A 25,115-nucleotide genomic window follows, 5' to 3' on the forward strand; every position below is an offset into this window, starting at 1 on the left:
GCTTCTCAGGATATAGTAAAGGAACTGGGTAGTAAACATAGTATGTTTCTGTGAATAATTCTGCCTTCCAGTATCATAACACACTGACCTATATTCAACGTGGTCTTCTAGCCTCCCTACTCATCTTCATCAGGAGTTACGCAACACTACTGGAGAGCTATTGGAGGTGCAGGTTTCTGTTCCAGCCCAGATTAAACCCTTTATTCAGCTTATCAAGGTCCTGATGAGAGGATGAGGTGTAGGACTAATTATCCAGGTGTGTTAGAGCAGGGCTGGAACAAAAGCCTGCACACCCAGTGGCTCTCCAGGAGGGGTTGGCCACTCCTGATCTAGGTTCCATGCAGAAAGAACAGAGACTGGGATCATTAATAAAATAGATAAAATTACCAATCAACATGTAGATTATAATTTAGTTCCATGAAGAAGGAAGAGAGTCTGGGATCATTAATAAAATAGATGTAGAATATAATTGAGTTCCATGCAGAAAGAAGAGACTGGGATCATTAATAAAATAGATGTAGAATATAATTGAGTTCCATGCAGAAAGAACAGAGACTGGGATCATTAATAAAATAGATAAAATTACCAATCAACATGTAGATTATAATTTAGTTCCATGAAGAAGGAAGAGAGTGGAGTCATTAATAAAATAGATAAAATTACCAATCAACATGTAGATTATAATTGATTTTATCATATGATTTTAAAGTACAGTGGTAAAATATGAGCAAATACATGAATATAGACAGTGTTACATGATCACACTGTAAAGGCACTAGGAAAGGCACTCATCTAGCTTTCTATTTTACCAAGCATTTTGGTTAGTGATGACAAGTACTGTTAACACATTGTTTCCAGTAGCCTATATGGAAATGATAACCAAAGCAAAGTCTAACAAGTATAGCTGTATATGTAATACATAGATTCATGTTGATATGTTAATAACAACCAATACATTGAGATACATAAGTGCCCCTACATTAAATGACAGTAGGCTAATATAGGTAAGAGGTTGATAATTAGGCTTGTTCAGACCGGTACAGTAACTAGTTCCACCATGTTGTTTTGAGGAGGGGACCAGGAGCAGGTGGGGTTGCGTGTATATCTGACCCCAGGTAGAGTAGCAGGAGTGTGGGGGACAGAGAGAGGACAAGCAGGGTGAACGTCTCAGAGTCCCAGGGTTTCTTTCTGCACCTGGCAACCCAGAAGGGTGTTTCCAGCCTGGACACACTCGGACACACTGGCCACTGAAACACACATCACCAGGACAGGGATCATTATACTGTGGCATTATGGGGACAAAGGTAGGCAAAATGTATCTTCAAACACTTGTTAGAAGACAAAATACCACCAACATTGTATTGTGAATGATTCTACTCAAAATACATATATTTGTCATTTAAGTAATACAGTGGATCCCTACCAGGAAATTGCATTCACCTAAACAGTTTATTTCCAATCAGGTTAGATGAAGGCCAAGAGTTTAGATGCCAGGACTATGAGAGTGAGTTATAGCTACCTTTCTGAGCCTGGATCCATGATACTGCCTTCATGGCCAGAAACTGCCACTCCTCCTGAGCCTCCATCTTGAACCCATAGAGCCATACCAGGGCTAGAACCGTGGCCCACACTTCCTGGTCCACCTGAGTGAGTGAGTGAGTGAGTGAGTGAGTGAGTGAGTGAGTGAGTGAGTGAGTGAGTGAGTGAGTGAGTGAGTGAGTGAGTGAGTGAGTGAGTGAGTGAGTGAGTGAGTGAGTGAGTGAGTGAGACAGACAGACAGACAGACAGACAGACAGACAGACAGACAGACAGACAGACAGACAGACAGACAGACAGACAGACAGACAGACAGACAGACAGACAGACAGACAGACAGACAGACAGACAGACAGACAGACAGACAGACAGACAGACAGACAGACAGAGAGCGTAAAGGAAAGAGAAAGAGAGACATGAAGAGAAAGAGAGAGAGAGACATGGTGAGAAAGAGAGGAAAGAGGCAGAAGATAAGAATACTGAGACATGGGAATCATGGTGAGATTCAGTTCAATGGTCATCATGCCTTTGTCCAGAGCTGATGGTCTTTCTACAGAGCATACGTGCAGATACTCTGTGTGAGTGCAGAGTCTTGCAGCACGCTCATATTGCTGAGTCTCAGTTTATTTCTGTGGACCTACCGGTGCAGGCTTTGGCTTGGCCAACTCCTCCTCAGTCTTCCCCAGCACCTCAGCCAACGCTGCCTCCAGGACCCAGGAACCAGAGGCCTTCTGGAGGGAGATCAGCTGGAGGAGAGGGTCCATTGCAGGATTAGAGGCTGGGGCTGGACAGTCAAAGCCTGATGGGTCAACAAATGGTCAGAACGGTTACAACTGATCAAACAGTCACATATCTAGTACCTTAACTGTTCAATTATAGCACCAGTGGCTAACTGGGTCACCCCAACCCTAACCCTAAAAACAGTGGTAAAGTCCTTGTACTGGGCTTGAGTAATACAATCACAATAAATGGATACCCTTTGAGAAGTATCCAACTGTGTTACAATTCTCATGTGAACAACAGGTATTTGAAATGAGGTTAACACAGATATTAACCTTTATAATTACCTCCATATTGTATGTCGGAGTCTGATACATCATCACCAGAGTCTGATGGAACTTCAAATGGTCAGAATGGTTACAAATGATAGAAACGGTTATATACCTAATACCTTAACTGTTCCATTACAGCACCAGTGGCTAACTGGGTCACCCAAACTCTAACCCTAAAAACAGTGGTAAAGTCCTTGTACTGGGCTTGAGTAATACAATCACAATAAATAGATACGCTTTGAGAAGTATCCAACTGTGTTACAATTCTCATGTGAACAACAGGTATTTGAAATGAGGTTAACACAGATATTAACCTTTATAATTACCTCCATATTGTATGTCGGAGTCTGATACATCATCACGAGAGTCTGATGGAACTTCAAATGGTCAGAACGGTTACAAATGATAGAAACGGTTATATACCTAATACCTTAACTGTTCCATTACAGCACCAGTGGCTAACTGGGTCACCCAAACTTGAACCCTAACCCTAAAAACAGTGGTAAAGTCCTTGTGCTGTAAAGTACCACAGACCTTTTGCCAGTAAAGCTCCCTTTCGACCCCTGTCCATCCTCCTGTGCATACCCATCATCTTGGGCTTAGAACAGAGCATAGACCAGGGCATAGCCGTGCTAACCAGCATGGTCATGGAGCTCTGACACAACACTGAGAAAGAAGAAAGCAACAACACACAGGTCACTGGGTTACAAACATAAAGGAACACACAGCACACATTTATGAATAAGCTCGCACCTATCACACATTCCACACTCTATACATTAAATCTGCATTAAATCATTTCTTTGCACAGCCTCTCTGTCACATACACTCACTCACTCACTCACTCACTTGGCGTGGGGACTTGTCTGCGTAGCATCGGTCCTTGCACAGCCTTTCCATCTACTTTGTGGACAGCGATGAAGGCAGTAAAGGCACTGCTCACTCCTGATTGGACACTGAGCTCAACCACCTTCTCTTTCACTCCCTTCTTCTCTCCACCCCCTGTCTCTCTTCCATCTCCATGCAGCGGATCAGGGTTCGAGCCCCCAGCCTGTGGACGGTCAGTCTGGAGAGGAGGGACAGAGAGATTAAGATGGTGGAGTGGGAGAGTGGAGGGAAAGAGAGATTAAGATGGTGGAGTGGGGGAGAGGAGGGATTAGTGTAGTGTAGTGTTAGCTAGCTACATAGTTGTCTTTGCTGTCTTTGTATCTAAGATAATTGTGTAGTTTAGAGTAATTATCGAGGTTAGCTAGCCAGCCGCGACGCGACGCCGTTCTCCAGACTCCAGACTTAGTCAACACACCTAGTCATCATCAAACCCACTGCTAGCTAGCCAACCTTTACCGAATAGCAGCACTGTAGAAACTAATACATTACAACGGAACGATTTGACTAGTGTAGTGTTAGCTAGCTACATAGTTGTCTTTGTCATAGTTTGATAATTGTGTAGTTTAGAGTAATTATCGAGGTTAGCTAGCCAGCTATTTTCGTCCCCCGCGATGCCATCGTCCAAACCTAGCCAACTATTACCGACGAGCAGCATTGTAGAAACTAAATACATTACAAAGGAACGTCTTGATTAGTGTTATGTTAGCTAGCTACATAGTTGTCTTTGTATCATGATAATTGTGTAGTACTGAAACTATCGAGGTTACCTAGCCAGCTACACTTTCAAACAAAGTCAACAACGCAGCCACTGCTAGCTAGCCTACTTCACCAGCCAGCAGTACTGTATCTTTTTAGTCAATAAGATTTTTGCAACGTAAGCTTAACTTTCTGAACATTCGAGACGTGTAGTCCACTTGTCATTCCAATCTCCTTTGCATTAGCGTAGCCTCTTCTGTAGCTTGTCAACTATGTGTCTGTCTATCCCTGTTCTCTCCCCTCTGCACAGGCCATACAAACGCTTCACACCGCGTGGCCGCTGCCACTCTAACCTGGTGGTCCCAGCGCGCATGACCCACGTGGAGTTCCAGGTCTCCGGCAGCCTCTGGAACTGCCGGTCTGCGGCCAACAAGGCAGAGTTCATCTCAGCCTATGCTACCCTCCAGTCCCTCGACTTCTTGGCGCTGACGGAAACATGGATTACCACAGAAAACACTGCTACTCCTACTGCTCTCTCCTCGTCTGCCCACGTGTTCTCGCATACCCCGAGAGCATCTGGCCAGCGGGGTGGTGGCACTGGAATCCTCATCTCTCCCAAGTGGACATTCTCTCTTTCTCACCTGACCCATCTGTCTATCGCCTCCTTTGAATTCCATGCTGTCACAGTTACCAGCCCTTTCAAGCTTAACCTGTTAGGGCTAGGGGGCAGCATTGACACGGCTGGATAAAAAACATACCCGATTTAATCTGGTTACCACTCCTACTCAGTAACTAGAATATGCATATACTTATTACATATGGATAGAAAACACCCTAAATTTTCTAAAACTGTTTGAATGGTGTCTGTGAGTATAACAGAACTCAAATGGCAGGTCAAAACCTGAGAGATTCCTTTACAGGAAGTGGCCTGTCTGACCATTTCTGGAACTTCTTTGCCATCTCTATCATTTACTAAGGATCTCTGCTCTAACGTGACACTTCCCACGTCTTCCATAGGCTCTCATAGCCCGGGAAAAAGAGAATGTCGTCATTCCAGCCCCAGGCTGAAACACATTATCGCCTTTCTCAAGTGGCCCATCAAGAGACACTAGCTTATGCGCGTGACCCCGACCGCCCCCGCCTTTGGGATTTTTTCCTCTGTTTGCCGAAAAGGAGATTCCCTGTCGGAATATTATCGATTTTCTACGAGAAAAATGACGTAAAATTGATTTTAAACAGCGGTTAACATGCTTCGACGTACGGCAATGGAATACTTTGAATTTTATTGTCAGGAATTGCGCCAAGCGCGACACTTCTTTACTATTTCGGATAGTGTCTGGAACGCATACGAACAAAACGCCGCTATTCGGATATAACGATGGATTATTTTGGACCAAACCAACATTTGTTATTGAAGTAGACGTCCTGGGTGTGCATTCTGACGAAGACAACAAAAGGTAATGACATTTTTATAATAGTAAATATGATTATGGTGAGTGCTAAACTTGCCGGGTGTCTAAATAGCGAGCCCGTGATGCCTGGGCTATGTACTTAGAATATTGCAAAATGTGCTTTCACCAAAAGCTATTTTAAAATCGGACATATCGAGTGCATAGAGGAGGTCTGTATCTATAATTCTTAAAATAATTGTTATGCTTTTGTGAACGTTTATCGTGAGTAATTTAGTAAAATGTTAGCGAATTCCCCGTAAGTTTGCGGGGGGTATGCTAGTTCTGAACGTCACATGCTAATGTAAAAAGCTGGTTTTTGATATAAATATGAACTTGATTGAACAAAACATGCATGTATTGTATAACATAATGTCCTAGGGTTGTCATCTGATGAAGATCATCAAAGGTGAGTGCTGCATTTAGCTGTCTTCTGGGTTTTGGTGACATTATATGCTGGCTTGAAAAATGGGTGTCTGATTATTTCTGGCTTGGTACTCTGCTGACATAATCTAATGTTTTGCTTTCGTTGTAAAGCCTTTTTGAAATCGGACAGTGTGGTTAGATTAACGAGAGTCTTATCTTTAAATGGCTGTAAAATAGTCATATGTTTGAGAAATTGAAGTAATAGGATTTTGAAGATTTTGAAAATCGCGCCACAGGCTGGCAGTGGATGTTACGTAGGTGGGACGAATTCGTCCCGCCGGTCCCATAGAGGTTAACATCCTTATCATTTATCGCCCTCCAGGTTCCCTTGGAGAGTTCATCAATGAGCTTGACGCCTTGATAAGTTCCTTTCCTGAGGATGGCTCACCTCTCACAGTTCTGGGTGACTTTAACCTCACTATGTCTACCTTTGACTCATTCCTCTCTGCCTCCTTCTTTCCACTCCTCTCCTCTTTTGACCTCACCCTCTCACCTTTCCCCCCTACTCACAAGGCAGGCAATACGCTTGACCTCATCTTTACTAGATGCTGTTCTTCCACTAATCTCATTGCAACTCCCCTCCAAGTCTCCGACCACTACCTTGTATCCTTTTCCCTCTCGCTCTCCTCCAACACTTCTCACTCTGCCCCTACTCGGATGATATTGCGCCGTCGCAACCTTCGCTCTCTCTCTCCCGCTACTCTCTTCTCTTCCATCCTATCATCTCTTCCCTCTGCTCAAACCTTCTCCAACCTATCTCCTGATTTGGCCTCCTCAACCCATTTTGAAAGGAAGAACGACGACATCCGATCCTCGTTTGTTAATCTGTTATGGCTAGGGGGCAGTATTTTCACGGACGGATAAAAAACGTACCCGATTTAATCTGATTAGTACTCCTGCCCAGAAACTAGAATATGCATATAATTATTAGCTTTGGATAGAAAACACTCCAAAGTTTCTAAAACTGTTTGAATGGTGTCTGTGAGTATAACAGAACTCATTTGGCAGGCCAAAACCTGAGAAGATTCTGTACAGGAAGTACCCTGTCTGACCATTTCTTGGCCTTGTTGATTATCTCTATCAATTACAGGGGATCTCTGCTCTTATGTGACACTTTCTACGGCTCACATGGACTCTCAGAAGGTGGCAAAATGCTGAATCGTGACTTTGCAGGCTCTGGTTGAAACAAAGTAGCGCGTTTGGGTAGTGGCTGGTTACAGTACTGTGAGACTCAGGCTCGTGCCCGCGTCGACCGAAAGCTTTGTTTACTTTCCTCTGTTTAGCTAAACGGAGATTCCCGGTCGGATAATTCTCGCTTTTTTACGAGAAAAATGGCATAAAAATGGATTTTAAACAGCGGTTGACATGTTTCGAAGTACGGTAATGGAATATTTAGAAATCTTTTGTCACGAATTGCGCCATGCTCGCGACCCTGATTTACCATTTATGGTTAGTGTCTGGAACGCACGAACAAAACGCCGCTATTCGGATATAACGATGGATTATTTTGGACCAAACCAACATTTGTTATTGAAGTAGCAGTCCTGGGAGTGCATTCTGACGAAGACAACAAAGGTAATGAAACTTTTGTAATAGTAAATCGGAGTTTGATCAGGGCTAAACTTGGTCGGTGTCTAAATGGCTAGCCGTGATGGCTGGGCTATCTACTGAGAATATTGCAAAATGTGCTTTCACCGAAAAGCTATTTTAAAATCGGACATATTGAGTGCATAGAGGAGTTCTGTATCTATAATTCTTAAAATAATTGTTATGTTTTTTGTGAACGTTTATCGTGAGTAATTTAGTAAATTCACCGGATGTTTGCGGGGGGTATGCTAGTTCTGAACGTCACATGCTAATGTAAAAAGCTGGTTTTTGATATAAATATGAACTTGATTGAACAAAACATGCATGCATTGTATAACATAATGTCCTAGGGTTGTCATCTGATGAAGATCATCAAAGGTTAGTGCTGCATTTTAGCTGTGGTTTTGTTTTTTGTGACATTATATGCTAACTTGAAAAATGGGTGTCTGATTATTTCTGGCTGGGTACTCAGCTGACATAATCTAATGTTTTGCTTTCGCTGTAAAGTCTTTTTGAAATCGGACAGTGTGGTTAGATTAACGAGAGTCTTGTCTTTAAAATGCTGTAAAATAGTCATATGTTTGAAAAATGGAAGTTTTAGGATTTTAGAGGAATTTGTAATTCGCGCCACGCCTATCATTGGATATTGGAGCAGGTGTTCCGCTAGCAGAACATCTAGATGTAAGAGGTTAAGTCAAACGACACCGCTGGTCCTGCTCACACTGCCCTACCCTGTGCTTTGACCTCTTTCTCCCCCCTCTCTCCAGATGAAATCTCGCGTCTTGTGACGGCCGGCCGCCCAACAACCTGCCCGCTTGACCCTATCCCCTCCTCTCTTCTCCAGACCATTTCCGGAGACCTTCTCCCTTACCTCACCTCGCTCATCAACTCATCCTTGACCGCTGGCTACGTCCCTTCCGTCTTCAAGAGAGCGAGAGTTGCACCCCTTCTGAAAAAACCTACACTCGATCCCTCCGATGTCAACAACTACAGACCAGTATCCCTTCTTTCTTTTCTCTCCAAAACTCTTGAACGTGCCGTCCTTGGCCAGCTCTCTTGCTATCTCTCTCAGAATGACCTTCTTGATCCAAATCAGTCAGGTTTCAAGACTGGTCATTCAACTGAGATTGCTCTTCTCTGTGTCACGGAGGCTCTCCGCACTGCTAAAGCTAACTCTCTCTCCTCTGCTCTCATCCTTCTAGACCTATCTGCTGCCTTTGATACTGTGAACCACCAGATCCTCCTCTCCACCCTCTCCGAGTTGGGCATCTCCGGCGCGGCCCACGCTTGGATTGCGTCCTACCTGACAGGTCGCTCCTACCAGGTGGCGTGGCGAGAATCTGTCTCCGCACCACGTGCTCTCACCACTGGTGTCCCCCAGGGCTCTGTTCTAGGCCCTCTCCTATTCTCGCTATACACCAAGTCACTTGGCTCTGTCATATCCTCACATGGTCTCTCCTATCATTGCTATGCAGACGACACTCAATTAATCTTCTCCTTTCCCCCTTCTGATAACCAGGTGGCGAATCGCATCTCTGCATGTCTGGCAGACATATCAGTGTGGATGACGGATCACCACCTCAAGCTGAACCTCAGCAAGACGGAGCTGCTTTTCCTCCCGGGGAAGGACTGCCCGTTCCATGATCTCGCCATCACGGTTGACAACTCCATTGTGTCCTCCTCCCAGAGTGCTAAGAACCTTGGCGTGACCCTGGACAACACCCTGTCGTTCTCCACTAACATCAAGGCGGTGACCCGATCCTGTAGGTTCATGCTCTACAACATTCGCAGAGTACGACCCTGCCTCACACAGGAAGCGGCGCGGGTCCTAATCCAGGCACTTGTCATCTCCCGTCTGGATTACTGCAACTCGCTGTTGGCTGGGCTCCCTGCCTGTGCCATTAAACCCCTACAACTCATCCAGGAGTCCGCACCCCGTCTGGTGTTCAACCTTCCCAAGTTCTCTCACGTCACCCCGCTCCTCCGCTCTCTCCACTGGCTTCCAGTTGAAGCTCGCATCCGCTACAAGACCATGGTGCTTGCCTACGGAGCCGTGAGGGGAACGGCACCTCCGTACCTTCAGGCTCTGATCAGTCCCTACACCCAAACGAGGGCACTGCGCTCATCCACCTCTGGCCTGCTGGCCCCCCTACCTCTGAGGAAGCACAGTTCCCGCTCAGCCCAGTCAAAACTGTTCGCCGCTCTGGCACCCCTATGGTGGAACAAGCTCCCTCACAACGCCAGGACAGCGGAGTCAATCACCACCTTCTGGAGACACCTGAAACCCCACCTCTTTAAGGAATACCTGGGATAGGATAAAGTAATCCTTCTAACCCCCCCCAAAAAAAGATTTAGATGCACTATTGTAAAGTGGTTGTTCCACTGGATATCATAAGGTGAATGCACCAATTTGTAAGTCGCTCTGGATAAGAGCGTCTGCTAAATGACTTAAATGTAAATGTAAAATGGATAGAGAGATTAAGATGTTGGAGTGAGGGAGAGGAGGGATAGAGAGGTATAGATGGTGGGGTGAGGGAGAGGGGGGATAGAGAGGTATAGATGGTGGGGTGAGGGAGAGGAGGGATAGAGAGATTAAGATGTTGGAGTGGGGGAGTGGAGGGATAGAGAGATTAAGATGGTGGAGTGGGGGAGTGGAGGGATAGAGATATTAAGATGGTGGAGTGAGGGAGAGGAGGGATAGAGAGGTATACATGGTGGGGTGAGGGAGAGGAGGGATAGAGAGGTATAGGTGGTGGGGTGAGGGAGAGGAGGGATAGAGAGATTAAGATGTTGGAGTGGGGGAGTGGAGGGATAGAGAGATTAAGATGGTGGAGTGGGGGAGTGGAGGGATAGAGAGATTAAGATGGTGGAGTGAGGGAGAGGAGGGATAGAGATTAAGATGGTGGAGTGGGGGAGTGGAGGGATAAAGATTAAGATGGTGGAGTGGGAGAGAGGAGGGATAGAGAGATTAAGATGGTGGAGTGGGGGAGTGGAGGGATAAAGATTAAGATGGTGGAGTGGGAGAGAGGAGGGATAGAGATATTAAGATGGTGGAGTGGGGGAGAGGAGGGATAGAGAGATTAAGATGGTGGAGTGGGGGAGTGGAGGGATAGAGATTAAGATGGTGGAGTGAGGGACAGGAGGGATAGAGAGATTAAGATGTTGGAGTGGGGGAGTGGAGGGATAGAGTGATTAAGATGGTGGAGTGGGGGAGTGGAGGGATAGAGATTAAGATGTTGGAGTGAGGGAGAGGAGGGATAGAGATTAAGATGGTGGAGTGGGGGAGTGGAGGGATAAAGATTAAGATGGTGGAGTGGGGGAGAGGAAGGATAGAGATATTAAGATGTTGGAGTGAGCGAGAGGAGGGATAGAGAGGTATACATGGTGGGGTGAGGGAGAGGAGGGATAGAGATTAAGATGGTGGAGAGGAAGGATAGAGATTAAGATGTTGGAGTGAGGGAGTGGAGGGATAGAGATTAAGATGGTAGAGAGGAGGGATAGAAATTAAGATGGTGGAGTGAGGGAGTGGAGGGATAGAGATTAAGATGGTGGAGTGGGGGAGAGGAGGGATAGAGATTAAGATGGTGGAGTGTGGGAGAGGAGGGATAGAGAGATTAAGAGAGGAGGATTGAAGATGGGATGGGGGTATCTACTAAATGTATCAAATCATACTACATAGCTGAAATGCATTAGCAGTGCTGGCACTGTTTCTGTTAATGGAGCGTCATGGCAGTCTTGTCTGAAAGTGGTGGCACATTCCCTTAATGAGTCTGACCAAGGCCTGCACACTGTAAACAGTATAAACAGTGTTGTTTTTACCCAGTGTCCTCTGCAGGCTTGAGACTGAAGCTCAGCTGGTTCTCAACAGGCTGCTCAGCCAGGCTGTACTTCACTGTCACTGAGCCCTCTGTGTCCCCTGAGCTCTGAGAGAAGGAGATAGAGAAAGAAAGAGAGACAGAACGATATAGAGAGAAAACAAGGAAATATGGGCTTGAGTGAAACATGTTGACTGTGACCAAACAAATAGTTATGACCTTACCAGTGCCCTTTGAACATTGACATACTGTATGTTAAACAATATTAACACTCATAACAGGAGAAGGCAGAGCCCCCACCTCCCCAGTGATCTGGGCATACAGCAGTGCCCTTTGACCCTGGAAGAGCATTCTGATTGGTGGAGACAGAGGGGTGACAGACACTCCCTTTGGGACATTCCACTTGACTGAGATGTCCACCACAGCCGGCTGCAGGGCAAACCGGAGGGACTGCATCACCTGAGGGAGGAGAGTGAAGGGAGTGAGGGAGGGGCGGGGGAGGTAAAAAAAGGGAGGAGAGTGAAGGGAGCGATGGAGGGGGAAAAGGGAGAGAGAAGAAGGGAGGTAATAAAACATGTCTAACCAATACAGCCCTCTCTTTACGTATGCACACACACACTCACACACTCACTCATAAACTCTCTTACTTTGGGCTGCATCCTGTCCTGTCCTGTGATAAACTGTGCGTGCCCTCCACCCTGCTTGGCCACCCCAGAGATGAGAGCAGAGCTGGCCCCCTCCCCGATCCCAAAGGAGAAGCACCTGGCAGGGACACACCAGGGAAACAGTATAATTGTTGTTGTTGTCAAATACCAAAATAAGCCTATCAAACAAATCACTGGTACCGTTTTCTTGTGCTTGTGGGCTGACTGACTTAAAACATAACTGTACAGGAAGAATCATCAATACAGAAGCTTTTGTTTTCTCACAGGGGTGAAAGAACCCTAACCTACTGTCAGGTCTACTCCGCACCACACTACCCTCCCCTGCGTCCAATAAAAACACCACTACCCTCCCCTGTGTCCAATAAAAACACCACTACCCTCCCCTGTGTCCAATAAAAACACCACTACCCTCCCCTGTGTCCAATAAAAACACCACTACCCTCCCCTGTGTCCAATAAAAAACACACTACCCTCCCCTGTGTCCAATAAAAACCACACTACCCTCCCCTGTGTCCAATAAAAACACCACTACCCTCCCCTGTGTCCAATAAAAAACACACTACCCTCCCCTGTGTCCAATAAAAACCACACTACCCTCCCCTGTGTCCAATAAAAACACCACTACCCTCCCTGTGTCCAATAAAAAACACACTACCCTCCCCTGTGCCAATAAAAACCACACTACCCTCCCCTGTGTCCAATAAAAACACCACTACCCTCCCCTGTGTCTAATAAAAACACCACTACCCTCCCCTGTGTCCAATAAAAACACCACTACCCTCCCCTGTGTCCAATAAAAACACCACTACCCTCCCCTGTGTCCAATAAAAACACCACTACCCTCCCCTGTGTCCAATAAAAACACCACTACCCTCCCCTGTGTCCAATAAAAACACCACTACCCTCCCCTGTGCCAATAAAAACACCACTACCCTCCCCTGTGTCCAATAAAAACACCACTACCCTCCCCTGTGTCCAATAAAAACCACACTACCCTCCCCTGTGTCCAATAAAAACACCACTACCCTCCCCTGTGTCCAATAAAAACCACACTACCCTCCCCTGTGTCCAATAAAAACACCACTACCCTCCCCTGTGTCCAATAAAAACACCACTACCCTCACCTGTGTCCAATAAAAACCACACTACCCTCCCCTGTGTCCAATAAAAACACCACTACCCTCCCCTGTGTCCAATAAAAACACCACTACCCTCCCCTGTGTCCAATAAAAACACCACTACCCTCCCCTGTGTCCAATAAAAACACCACTACCCTCCCCTGTGTCCAATAAAAACACCACTACCCTCCCCTGTGTCCAATAAAAACACCACTACCCTCCCCTGTGTCCAATAAAAACCACACTACCCTCCCCTGTGTCCAATAAAAACACCACTACCCTCCCCTGTGTCCAATAAAAACACCACTACCCTCCCCTGTGTCCAATAAAAACACCACTACCCTCCCCTGTGTCCAATAAAAACAACACTACCCTCCCCTGTGTCCAATAAAAACACCACTACCCTCCCCTGTGTCCAATAAAAACACCACTACCCTCCCCTATGTCCAATAAAAACACCACTACCCTCCCCTGTGTCCAATAAAAACCACACTACCCTCCCCTGTGTCCAATAAAAACCACACTACCCTCCCCTGTGTCCAATAAAAACACCACTACCCTCCCCTGTGTCCAATAAAAACACCACTACCCTCCCCTGTGTCCAATAAAAACACCACTACCCTCCCCTGTGTCCAATAAAAACACCACTACCCTCCCCTGTGTCCAATAAAAACACCACTACCCTCCCCTGTGTCCAATAAAAACCACACTACCCTCCCCTGTGTCCAATAAAAACACCACTACCCTCCCCTGTGTCCAATAAAAATACCACTACCCTCCCCTGTGTCCAATAAAAACCACACTACCCTCCCCTGTGTCCAATAAAAACACCACTACCCTCCCCTGTGTCCAATAAAAACACCACTACCCTCCCCTGTGTCCAATAAAAACACCACTACCCTCCCCTGTGTCCAATAAAAACACCACTACCCTCCCCTATGTCCAATAAAAACCACACTACCCTCCCCTGTGTCCAATAAAAACACCACTACCCTCCCCTGTGTCCAATAAAAACACCACTACCCTCCCCTGTGTCCAATAAAAACCACACTACCCTCCCCAAAGCAAAACAAAACTCCCCTATTTTGGACCACCCCACCTACCCTCGCAGTCATTTTCGAACTGTCTTTTACCTTTCAGGTGGGAGGTAATAAAGTTATCTATGGAAGCCCTGCCAAAACTAGGTTATGATAGGAGAAACAATGATTGTGGTCCCACCTGTGAGAACCGGCATTTGCCTTCACCAGATCCAGGACTTCCTTGGTGTTCCTCACCTCACCGTCAGTGAACAAGAAGAGCTGAGGACGACAGTTCATCATGTGTTAATGTGAAATAATGTACATGCAGCCTTGAAGTATACAGAGAATGTTTCCTCAGCAACGAAAAACACAAGTCTATTTGATGTACCAGTAAGAACTATAAATACCACACAGTCAAAAGATACTGTTTGGTTGGGTGTAACTCTGGAACTAAACATGCCATTGGTAGGGTGTAACTCTGTAACTAAACATGCCATTGGTAGGGTGTAACTCTGTAACTAAACATGCCATTGGTTGGGTGTAACTCTGTAACTAAACATGCCATTGGTTGGGTGTAACTCTAACTAAACATGCCATTGGATGGGTGTAACTAAACATGCCATTGGTTGGGTGTAACTAAACATGCCATTGGTTGGGTGTAACTCTGTAACTAAACATGCCATTGGTTGGGTGTAACTCTAACTAAACATGCCATTGGTTGGGTGTAACTCTAACTAAACATGCCTCTGGTTGGGTGTAACTCTGTAACTAAACATGCCATTGATTGGGTGTAACTCTGTAACTAAATGAAACATTGGTTGGGTGTAACTCTGTAACTAAACATGCCATTGGTTGGGTGTAACTCTGTAACTAAACATGCCATTGGTTGGGTGTAACTCTGTAACTAAACATGCCATTGGTTTGGTGTAACTCTGTAACTAAACGTGCCATTGGTTGGGTGTAACTCTGTAACTAAACATGCCATTGGTTGGATGTAACTCTGTAACTAAACATGCCATTGGTTGGGTGTAACTCTGTAACTAAACATGCCATTGGTTGGGTGTAACTCTGTAACTAAACATGCCATTGGTTGGGTTTAACTCTAACTAAACATGCCATTGGTTGGAGGTAACTCTGTAACTAAACATGCCATTGGCTGGGTGTAACTCTGTAACCTAACATGCAATTTGTTGGGTGTAACTCTGTAACTAAACGTGCCATTGGTTGGGTGTAACTCTGTAACTAAACATGCCATTGGTTGGGTATAACTCTGTAACTAAACATGCCATTGGTTGGGTGTAACTCTAACTAAAAATTCCATTGGTTGGGTGTAACTCTGTAACTAAACATGCCATTGGTTGGGTGTAACTCTAACTAAAAATTCCATTGGTTGGGTGTAACTCTGTAACTAAACATGTCATTGGTTGGGTGTAACTCTGTAACTAAACATGCCATTGGTTGGTTGTAACTCTGTAACTTAACGTGCCATTGGTTGGGTGTATTTCTGTAACTAAACATGACATTGTAGTGAACAGACAGTACATGTGAGTGTAGTCATGTGTAGCGGACATGAGTCAGTCATGGTCATGTGATGAGGTAGCCTCGCCCGCGGACTTAAAAAAACTGTGTCTGCCCTCAGCCCAAGAGGGAATTTCCTCATGGTCTAAGACATTGGTTGCTCCCGTGGGAGACCCAGGTTCATATAGTTTCAGGTGTTTCAGGAGGAAACTGTATGAATTACATTGTGTGTGGTATGTATAAGTAATTTCAGATAGGAGATTAGAGGTTAGATAAAAATATTAAAGTGTCACTCGCTCCACAATGATACAAATATTAAAGTGTCACTCGCTCCACAATGATACAAATATTAAAGTGTCGCTCGCTCCACAATGATACAAATATTAAAGTGTCACTCGCTCCACAATGATACAAATATTAAAGTATCACTCGCTCCACAATGATACAAATATTAAAGTGTCACTCGCTCCACAATGATACAAATATTAAAGGATCACTCGCTCCACAATGATACAAATATTAAAGTGTCACTCGCTCCACAATGATACAAATATTAAAGTGTCACTCGCTCCACAATGATACAAATATTAAAGTGTCACTCGCACCACAATGATACAAATATGAACATTAACATTAATAGCATTAATTGTTGACCACTCAGATATTTTTTAGACCCTAAAAAACAAGTCTAGTCAAACATGGTACAGTGGTTCCTTTGGCATCATCTATAATACATTAAATCAACTACATTCTTGGTAAAAGTTATGACACATTACGTCATCTATACACATGATGCATTAACAAAACAAAGTAGAGTAGATAAAAGGACATAAAATTATAATTTTGGTTGAACAGCTGATGAAAAACGTAATCCCTACTGTCACTGTATAACCCACAGTAAAGTTCATCCCTACTGTCACTGTATAACCCACAGTAAAGATCATCCCTAATGTCACTGTATAACCCACAGTAAAGATCATCCCTAATGTCACTGTATAACCCACAGTAAAGATCATCCCTACTGTCACTGTATAACCCACAGTAAAGATCATCCCTACTGTCACTGTATTACCCACAGTAAAGATCATCCCTAATGTCACTGTATAACCCACAGTAAAGATCATCCCTACTGTCACTGTATAACCCACAGTAAAGATCATCCCTACTGTCACTGTATAACCCACAGTAAAGATCATCCCTAATGTCACTGTATAACCCACAGTAAAGATCATCCCTAATGTCACTGTATAACCCACAGTAAAGATCATCCCTACTGTCACTGTATAACCCACAGTAAAGATCATCCCTAATGTCACTGCATAACCCACAGTAAAGATCATCCCTACTGTCACTGTATAACCCACAGTTAAGATCATCCCTACTGTCACTGTATAACCCACAGTAAAGATCATCCCTACTGTCACTGTATAACCCACAGTAAAGATCATCGCTATGGTCACTGTATTACCCACAGTAAAGATCATCCCTACTGTCACTGTATAACCCACAGTAAAGATCATCCCTAATGTCACTGTATAACCCACAGTAAAGATCATCTCTACTGTCACTGTATAACCCACAGTAAAGATCATCCCTACTGTCACTGTATAACCCACAGTAAAGATCATCCCTACTGTCACTGTATAACCCACAGTAAAGATCATCCCTACTGTCACTGTATAACCCACAGTAAAGATCATCCCTACTGTCACTGTATAACCCACAGTAAAGATCATCCCTACTGTCACTGTATAACCCACAGTAAAGTAATGCATGAGCTTCTCAATGGAACCATCGTTACAGAAAGTGCAGACACATTTATCTATGGGGTGTTTGTTTATGTAAGGTGTGTAGGTTACCTGTCTGGGCTGGTCAGGGAGGCAGGGCTGGCTGTAGATATGTTTTAAAGGCTGGAGGATCTCTGTACCTCCCTGGTCAGCCCTCATTGCCTTCACCTTCTGCAGAGCCTCATCCATAGTCTTCTGGCTGTACTCCACACTCTTACTGATGTCCAGATAGACACACACACAGAAGGACAAAGGGTCATCACCACAACATATTACAGACCCAAGACAAACAGTAACTGTCAAACACTGTCACTGATTATCTTTGGATTGTGACTACCTGGTGCAACATACATGATAAAACCCTAGAATGACACAGCTAAATGTGTTTGTAAAAAACGGAAGCTCTCAGACACTGACTTGAATTGACTGAGACGAGGGTTGGAAGGAGAGAACACTCACGGAAAGAAGGACTCATATCTGGACCCAAAACCGATGATGTTGAAGTAGCAGCCCATTGGCAGGCTTTTCAGCAAGAGCAGCAGAGTATCCTGCAAGAGAGAAATTCAACAAGTGCCTTTACTCTTCAATAAACCATATAGGACAATCTTAAAGACCAGAAGACTACAGCGTAACCACTGTGTACTGGATTTCACTCTAAACCATCTCTTGGTGAATCCTGTGCAGATTGAGATGTGTGTGTGTGTGTGTGTGTGTGTGTGTGTGTGTGTGTGTGTGTGTGTGTGTGTGTGTGTGTGTGTGTGTGTGTGTGTGTGTGTGTGTGTGTGTGTGTGTGTGTGTGTGTGTACCCTGGCACTGCCAATGCGGTCCTGAGCCCCAGACCCATTGTGCATGGGGCATGACATGCTGCCAGAGCAATCCACAACAAACAGGAACTCCCCGTGTGAGGTCATCAATGACATCACATCCTTGGGGAACTCTGGGTACATGCTCAGCATAACCATTGGGTCGCCCATCAGAGAGCCTGGGAGAGAGCGAGAGAGAGAGAGAGAGAGAGAGAGAGAGAGAGAGAGAGAGAGAGAGAGAACAAGCTGGAATGCAAATTGGCCCTAAACAGAGAGTACACAGTGGCAGAATACCTGACCACTGTGACTGGCCCAAAGTTAAGGAAAGCTTTGACTATGTACAGACTCAGTGAGCATAGTTTTGCTATTGAGAGAGGCTGCCGAAAGCATACCTGGGTATCAAGAGAAGACAGGCCATGTGCACACTTCCCACAAAATGATGTGGAAACTGAGCTGACCTTCCTAACCTCCTGCCAAATGTATAGCCATATTAGAGACACATATTTCCCTCAGATTACACAGACACACAAAAAATGTCAAAACAAATCCAATTTTAATAAACTCCCATATCTATTGGGTGAAATACCACCGTTTGCAATCACAGCAGCAAGATTTATGACCTGTTGCCACAAGAAAAGGGCAACCAGTGAAGAACAAACACCATTGTAAATACAACCCATATTTATTTTCCCTTTTGTACTTTAAGTATTTGCACATTGTTACAACACTGTATATAGACATAATATGTCATTTGAAATGTCTCTATTCCTTTAGAACTTCTGAGAGTGTAATTTTTACTGTTAATTGTTTATTGCTTGTTTCACTTTTGTTTATTATCTATTTCACTTGCTTTGGCAATGTAAACATATGTTTCCCATGCCAATGAAGCACTTTTAATTGATTTGAGAGAGAAAGAGAGAGAGAGAGAATGAGAGCGAGAGAGAGAGAAAGACAGAGAGAGAGCGAGAGAGAGAGAGAGAAAGAGAGAGAGAGAGAGAGAGAGAGAGAGAGAGAGAGAGAGAGAGAGAGAGAGAGAGAGAGAGAGAGAGAGAGAGAGAGAGAGAGAGAGAGAGAGAGAGAGAGAGAGAGAGAGAGAGAACAGCCTTTCTCCATCTCTACACTACATCTACTGTATCTACTGTCTCACCATGTTCCTCTATGTAAAGATGAATTAAGGTAGTAGCCTACTCATTGATGTCATATCCACACATCTACAACAGAGTACACCCACCCCCCCTCACCTGGCTTGGCAGAAGTCTGTGCTGCCTCTACTATAGCAGTAGGCTGATGGGTGTCTTGGTAATACAACAACAGCTCAACGTCCCGGTCAAACTGATGACCTGCAGCCAGACTGACCTGCAGTTAGAACAACATTCACATGAAGACAGAGCAGTCAGAGAGGGAATGTAACAACTATGAAGGATTCTGATGGTTCATGGTGCATACACACAGATATACCGTATAAAAACACACACACACACACACACACACACACACACACACACACACACACACACACACACACACACACACACACACACACACACACACACACACACACACACACACACACACAGTACCGTGGCTTGAGTTTTCTCTGTGTTGAGGTAGTTGAGCGGGTCCAGGGGACAGTTGGACTCTACTCTAGAGATGGGATGAGGGGACGACACTCGGGCACTGAGGGACAGACTGTAGGGCACAGAACCAGCGGGCACCGAGGACACCAGGGCACTGCCACCACTAACAATGTCTGACCCTTAGAGAAAGTTGGGGTCAGGGAGGGAGGAGGAGGGAGAGACAGAGAGAGAAGAAAGAAGGATAGAGAGAAGAGAGAGACCCACAAATTAGCATGTTTTTATTCCAGCCCAGCACTTAGCATGTTTTTGTTCCAGCCCAGCACCTTTCAACTCAACAACTCACAAGACCTTGATTAATTCAATCAGATATGTGTATAAGCTGGACTGGAACTAAAGCCTGCACCACCCCCGGTGGGTCTCCAAGAGCAGGACTGAAGACCACCACCCTCTGGGACCAGCTGCTGGTTCCTAGTCACACTGCTGCCCACAAGGTTTTACACTGCACTCTGATGTATTACTGGTTTGTGTCTCTCCATACAGGGGCCCATGTTCTTACCCTGGGGTTGATAGCGGGGGTTGAGCACGGCGGGAAGGCAGAGCCTCAGGCCATCGTCAGCCTGTACAGCCAGCTCTGTCACATAGTCCAGGCTGACAGAGGCCTTCTCCCCTGGAGGCAGACTACCTACACTCAGCTTGAACACATCCGGGCTCTCATCACTCTCCTCCAATAGGAAGGCCTGCTGGCCCAAGCTCAACGAATCATCATACTGCTCCCGCGCCTGAGAGGGGGACAGAGGATCACAAGGACGCATCATCAGCCTGAGGCAATAGTGATATGAGAGCGGTCAAAAGGATAATACTGATTCTTGAAGCTCCGCAAGTCATAGACTGCTTGGTTAACCAATTGGGTATAGCTGCCCAGTAAGACTTTACACCAAGTTGTTCTTAAACCTGTGTAGTAATGATGTAACTACACTAGTAACATTTGTACTAACATGTTATTGATTGTTATAAACATGAAATTAACCTGAATCCAACTATAAATTATACTTTTGTAGATCTGCGTTGTTGCATTTGTCTCGTTGTTGACTTGTCATTTCCCCTCACCTTCTGTTTCTCCTGAACCTCAGCCACCACCTCAGACTGTCCTATCTTGGCGCTGAACCTGCAGACAGCAGCCTCTCCTGGCAGAGGGAAAACAAAGATGGCCTCCAGAGGGCTCTCCTCCTGGTTCTCATACTGCAGAGTGGAGCTCACAGTGGCCACATGCCCCTGGACACTCACCTCCACAGCAATACTCTTCAGAGGCACTGAGAGAGAGAGCGATGGATGGAGAGAGGATAAACAAGATACCAATGAGAGCTCATGACTGGGAGAAGGAAAATCCACATAGACATGGGAAGTAAACAACAATTTCTGCTTTCAAACAGTACCTGGTTTATTCTTGACAGTTACCAATCCACAGCAGTTCACCATTTTGGCACCTGAATGGGGAAGTCAGGTGTCATATTATTGTCCTCTTACTGGGAAACAGGCCCTGTTGGAATATTGATTTGTACTGTATCAATATTGATAAAACCTGGCAATAATACAACATTGGTCTTCTTAGGAGAGGGAACATACAGTGCTGTATTTACTCATACAAATCAAATCAAATGTATTCGTCATATGCTAAATAAACAACCAGAGTGGTCTCATAGACAAGACGTAACATACTACATGTAAATCCGGGACACTCAAATTAGTATAAGTTATGTTTGGTATGGTTGCATAAGATAGGTTACTTTAGGTAAAAATTAAAGTAGTGTTGTTGGTCGGAGTGGATGGGAAGGCGTATAAAAAGAACATCAAGCAATCCAAAAGTTGCATGTTCGAATCTCATCACAGACAACTTTAGTATTTTAGCTAATTAGCAACTTTTCAACTACTTACTACTTTTGAGCTACTTTGCGATTGCTTAGTATGTTAGCTAACCCTTCCACATAACCCTAACCCTAACCTTAACCATTTAACCTAACTCCTAACCCTAACCTTAACCCCTAACCCCTAGCCTAGCTAGTGTTAGCCACCTAGCCACCCAGCTGACGTTAGCCACAACAAATCAAAATTCTCAACATATCATAGATTTTTAAAATTCGTAACATATTGCGCTAATTACTAATTCGTAACATATCGGACTATATCTTGCGGAAGTATGAATAAATTCATCAAAATAATATTTGTAATTAAAATATGTAAATCATTATTTGAATATGTTGGTAACCCATTGTATAAAAGTGACAATGCCCTCAAAGCCGGTGTTTGGAGGATATATTGGCACGGTTTGCCGGCCCTCGACTTCATATCTGGCACAGCCGTGCCAATATATCCTTCCTACATCGGCTTCGAGGGCATTATCACTTAATTAAGTAAGTACGCCTCAACATACACTTATTTTGAATGGGCTAAATCCTGTGTAACATCTAGTAAGTTCATTATAATCTACTCAGGGAAACATGACATGTACTATGCTTTGAAATAATGTATTTTTCCACATCTGGGATGCCACCCATATTAGATCCCAGTCAGTGAGGTTGATCTACTGATCTGTTTTTACCTATTCAACCAAGTTAACCCAGATAGAACACTTTATTCTGGGGGCAAGTGCTAGCAACAACACTGAGTGGAGATATAGTTTGAACAGTTCACATTCAAGGCTAAATAATTAGAGCCTATTGACCATAGGCTATAATCTCTCAGACACCCAGCGCATCCATGAGAGATCATCTTTGTGACAGTTGTTACTGTATGCAGCTGAGAAGAAGTTGGTGAATTTAGTGGAAACCTGCCCATTTGTAACAAGCATGGTAACAAGCATTCATTGTTACACCTCTGTAATTACAGACCGCAATTACTACCAGTTACATGTTGTTATTACACTGTAACTATGAGTTGTTACAGTTAACTATAATACTAGGACCCCTTAAATTGAAGCGTTACCAGAAAGAATTATAGAGCCTGTGATTAATGTCTGTTCAATAAACATGATACATTCTGAACGTTTTGTAACGTTGCGCACTCTTGAACAGACCCTGAGAAGTTGTCACATGTTGCTTGTTGTGCATCTATTCTAGCTAGCTAAAGCAAACAGCCATAAAATAGAATGTTGTGATATGTGGATCCTATCGAATTGGATGGTTCTAAGTCTATTTATAACAATTTTGGGCCAACAATAATAAACATAGTAAATGTAATTCAAAATGTAGAAAACCTGAATGCGTTAACAAAGTAATCATCCCAAACAAGACATGTGTGTAACATACCTTAAAATCTGTGATGGTTTTCAAAAACTGCTTTACTGGTCCAGGTGATAAAAAACAATAACAAGTTTTTACTTTAGTTTATAATGAATATGCATCAGAGTGCACTACTTCTTCCTGGTTTATAAAGGCACACTGGATATGGTGCAGCTAGGGTGGACTGTGCATGGTTATGAGTTTCACAATATTCTCTCTCTCTCTCTCTCTCTCTCTCTCTCTCTCTCTCTCTCTCTCTCTCTCTCTCTCTCTCTCTCTCTCTCTCTCTCTCTCTCTCTCTCTTTCATCCGTGAGTCACCTCAAAGCCTAACTCAGATTCCAATTAATTCACGCTCACTGTTGCTTAAATCATACCAAATAACATTTTATTTGATACATGCGCCAAATACAACAGGTGTACTGTAGACCTGACAGTGAAATGCTTACTTGCAAGCCCTTAACCAACAATGCAGTTTTAAGACAAAAAATAAGTGTTAAGATAAAAATAGATAAGTGAAAAATAACAAATAACAAATAATTAAAAAGCAACAGTAAAATAACAGTAGCGAGGCTAGAGTTAAATTGACTATGTGTAGATAATAAAAAGATAGTAGCAGCAGCAGCCTAAAAAGAGGGGGACAATGGGTAGCCATTTGATTAGCTGTTCAGGAGTCTTATGGCTTGAGGGTAGAAGCATGACAGAAGCATGACAAACATAGGCACAGACACATGCATACACACACACACACACACACACACACACACACACACACACACACACACACACACACACACACACACACACACACACACACACACACACACACACACACACACACACACACACACACATACACACACACGATAGCATACGCACTATACACACACATGTACGCATGGATTTTGTACTGTATATATGTGGTAGTGGTGGAGTAGGGGCCTGAGGGCACACGGTCTGTGAATGTATTGTAATGTTTTTAAAATTGTATAAACTGTCTTAATTTTGCTGGACCCCAGGAAGAGTAGCTGCTGCCTTGTCAGCACACAGTAGCACAATTGGTTGGGCGCCCGTAAAACAGCAGCCATCTCCTCCGGTTCCATTTTTCTGAATCATTATTAATCGTCTGTTGAGTCATTCACCCAAACTCTCTAATTCTCTAACCTCATCTACTCCCATGTCTCTCATTTTCATATTTATATTGATGCATGCAAATAAACAATAGTAAATCATTTCCCCTTTTTTCTCTGACATCCCCTTCTGAAGCTCACACATTTCTCAGTCACAGTCCCAATTCCCTTCTCCTGTGGAAACATACGGGTTTAAGTTATAGAGTCTAGCTCTGCTTCCTCTGGGGGTCAGACCCTGAAGTGCAATGCTGAGTCTATCGTTGGTTAGCAACTGACCCCCACCCCTCATAAGGAAGGATCTGCTAGGTGGGAGAGGGTGTGGAGAGGCTGTTTTTCATCGTAGAGGCCGTCCCACCGTTTTTCTTCCTAGGAGAAAAGAGAGGGAGTTAGGGATTGAGAGAAGAGGGAGGAGGCCTTCAGTTGAACACCATGGCTGGTAGTATATGCAGCCTTATTGTGGAGAGTCAATGCACCGTGTATTAATGGAGGGGGACAGGAGGATGCCTTCAGCCTTCTGTTTACCCCTTAAGAAAGACTCAGTTTCAACCAGACTCTCATGCAAGCTGCAACAGCGGTGCACATCCCATCCATGACATATTTATGTAGACTCAATAACGGTGTAATATCCTCAACAACCTTTCTCTGGTTACAGACTGTGGTTGAAGGCTCACCTAGCACACAGCATGTCTGACACACACAACAATAGTGTCTGACTTATCAAGCAGGAAGTAGAAGGAACAGGAACCAAGACAGGTCATGAACTAAGGTGAAAAAATA

The 25,115-nt window shown here is 44.3% G+C and overlaps 1 pseudogene; it reads right to left on the reverse strand.

Moving 5' to 3' along the window:
• Positions 1–674: 674 nt before the first annotated feature.
• LOC106597045 (von Willebrand factor A domain-containing protein 5A-like) lies at positions 675–23,471 on the reverse strand (annotated as a pseudogene).
• Between the last annotated feature and the right edge of the window lie 1,644 nt (positions 23,472–25,115).

This window comes from Salmo salar, chromosome ssa09 (assembly GCF_905237065.1).
Source record: "Salmo salar chromosome ssa09, Ssal_v3.1, whole genome shotgun sequence".
Lineage (NCBI taxonomy): Eukaryota > Metazoa > Chordata > Actinopteri > Salmoniformes > Salmonidae > Salmo > Salmo salar.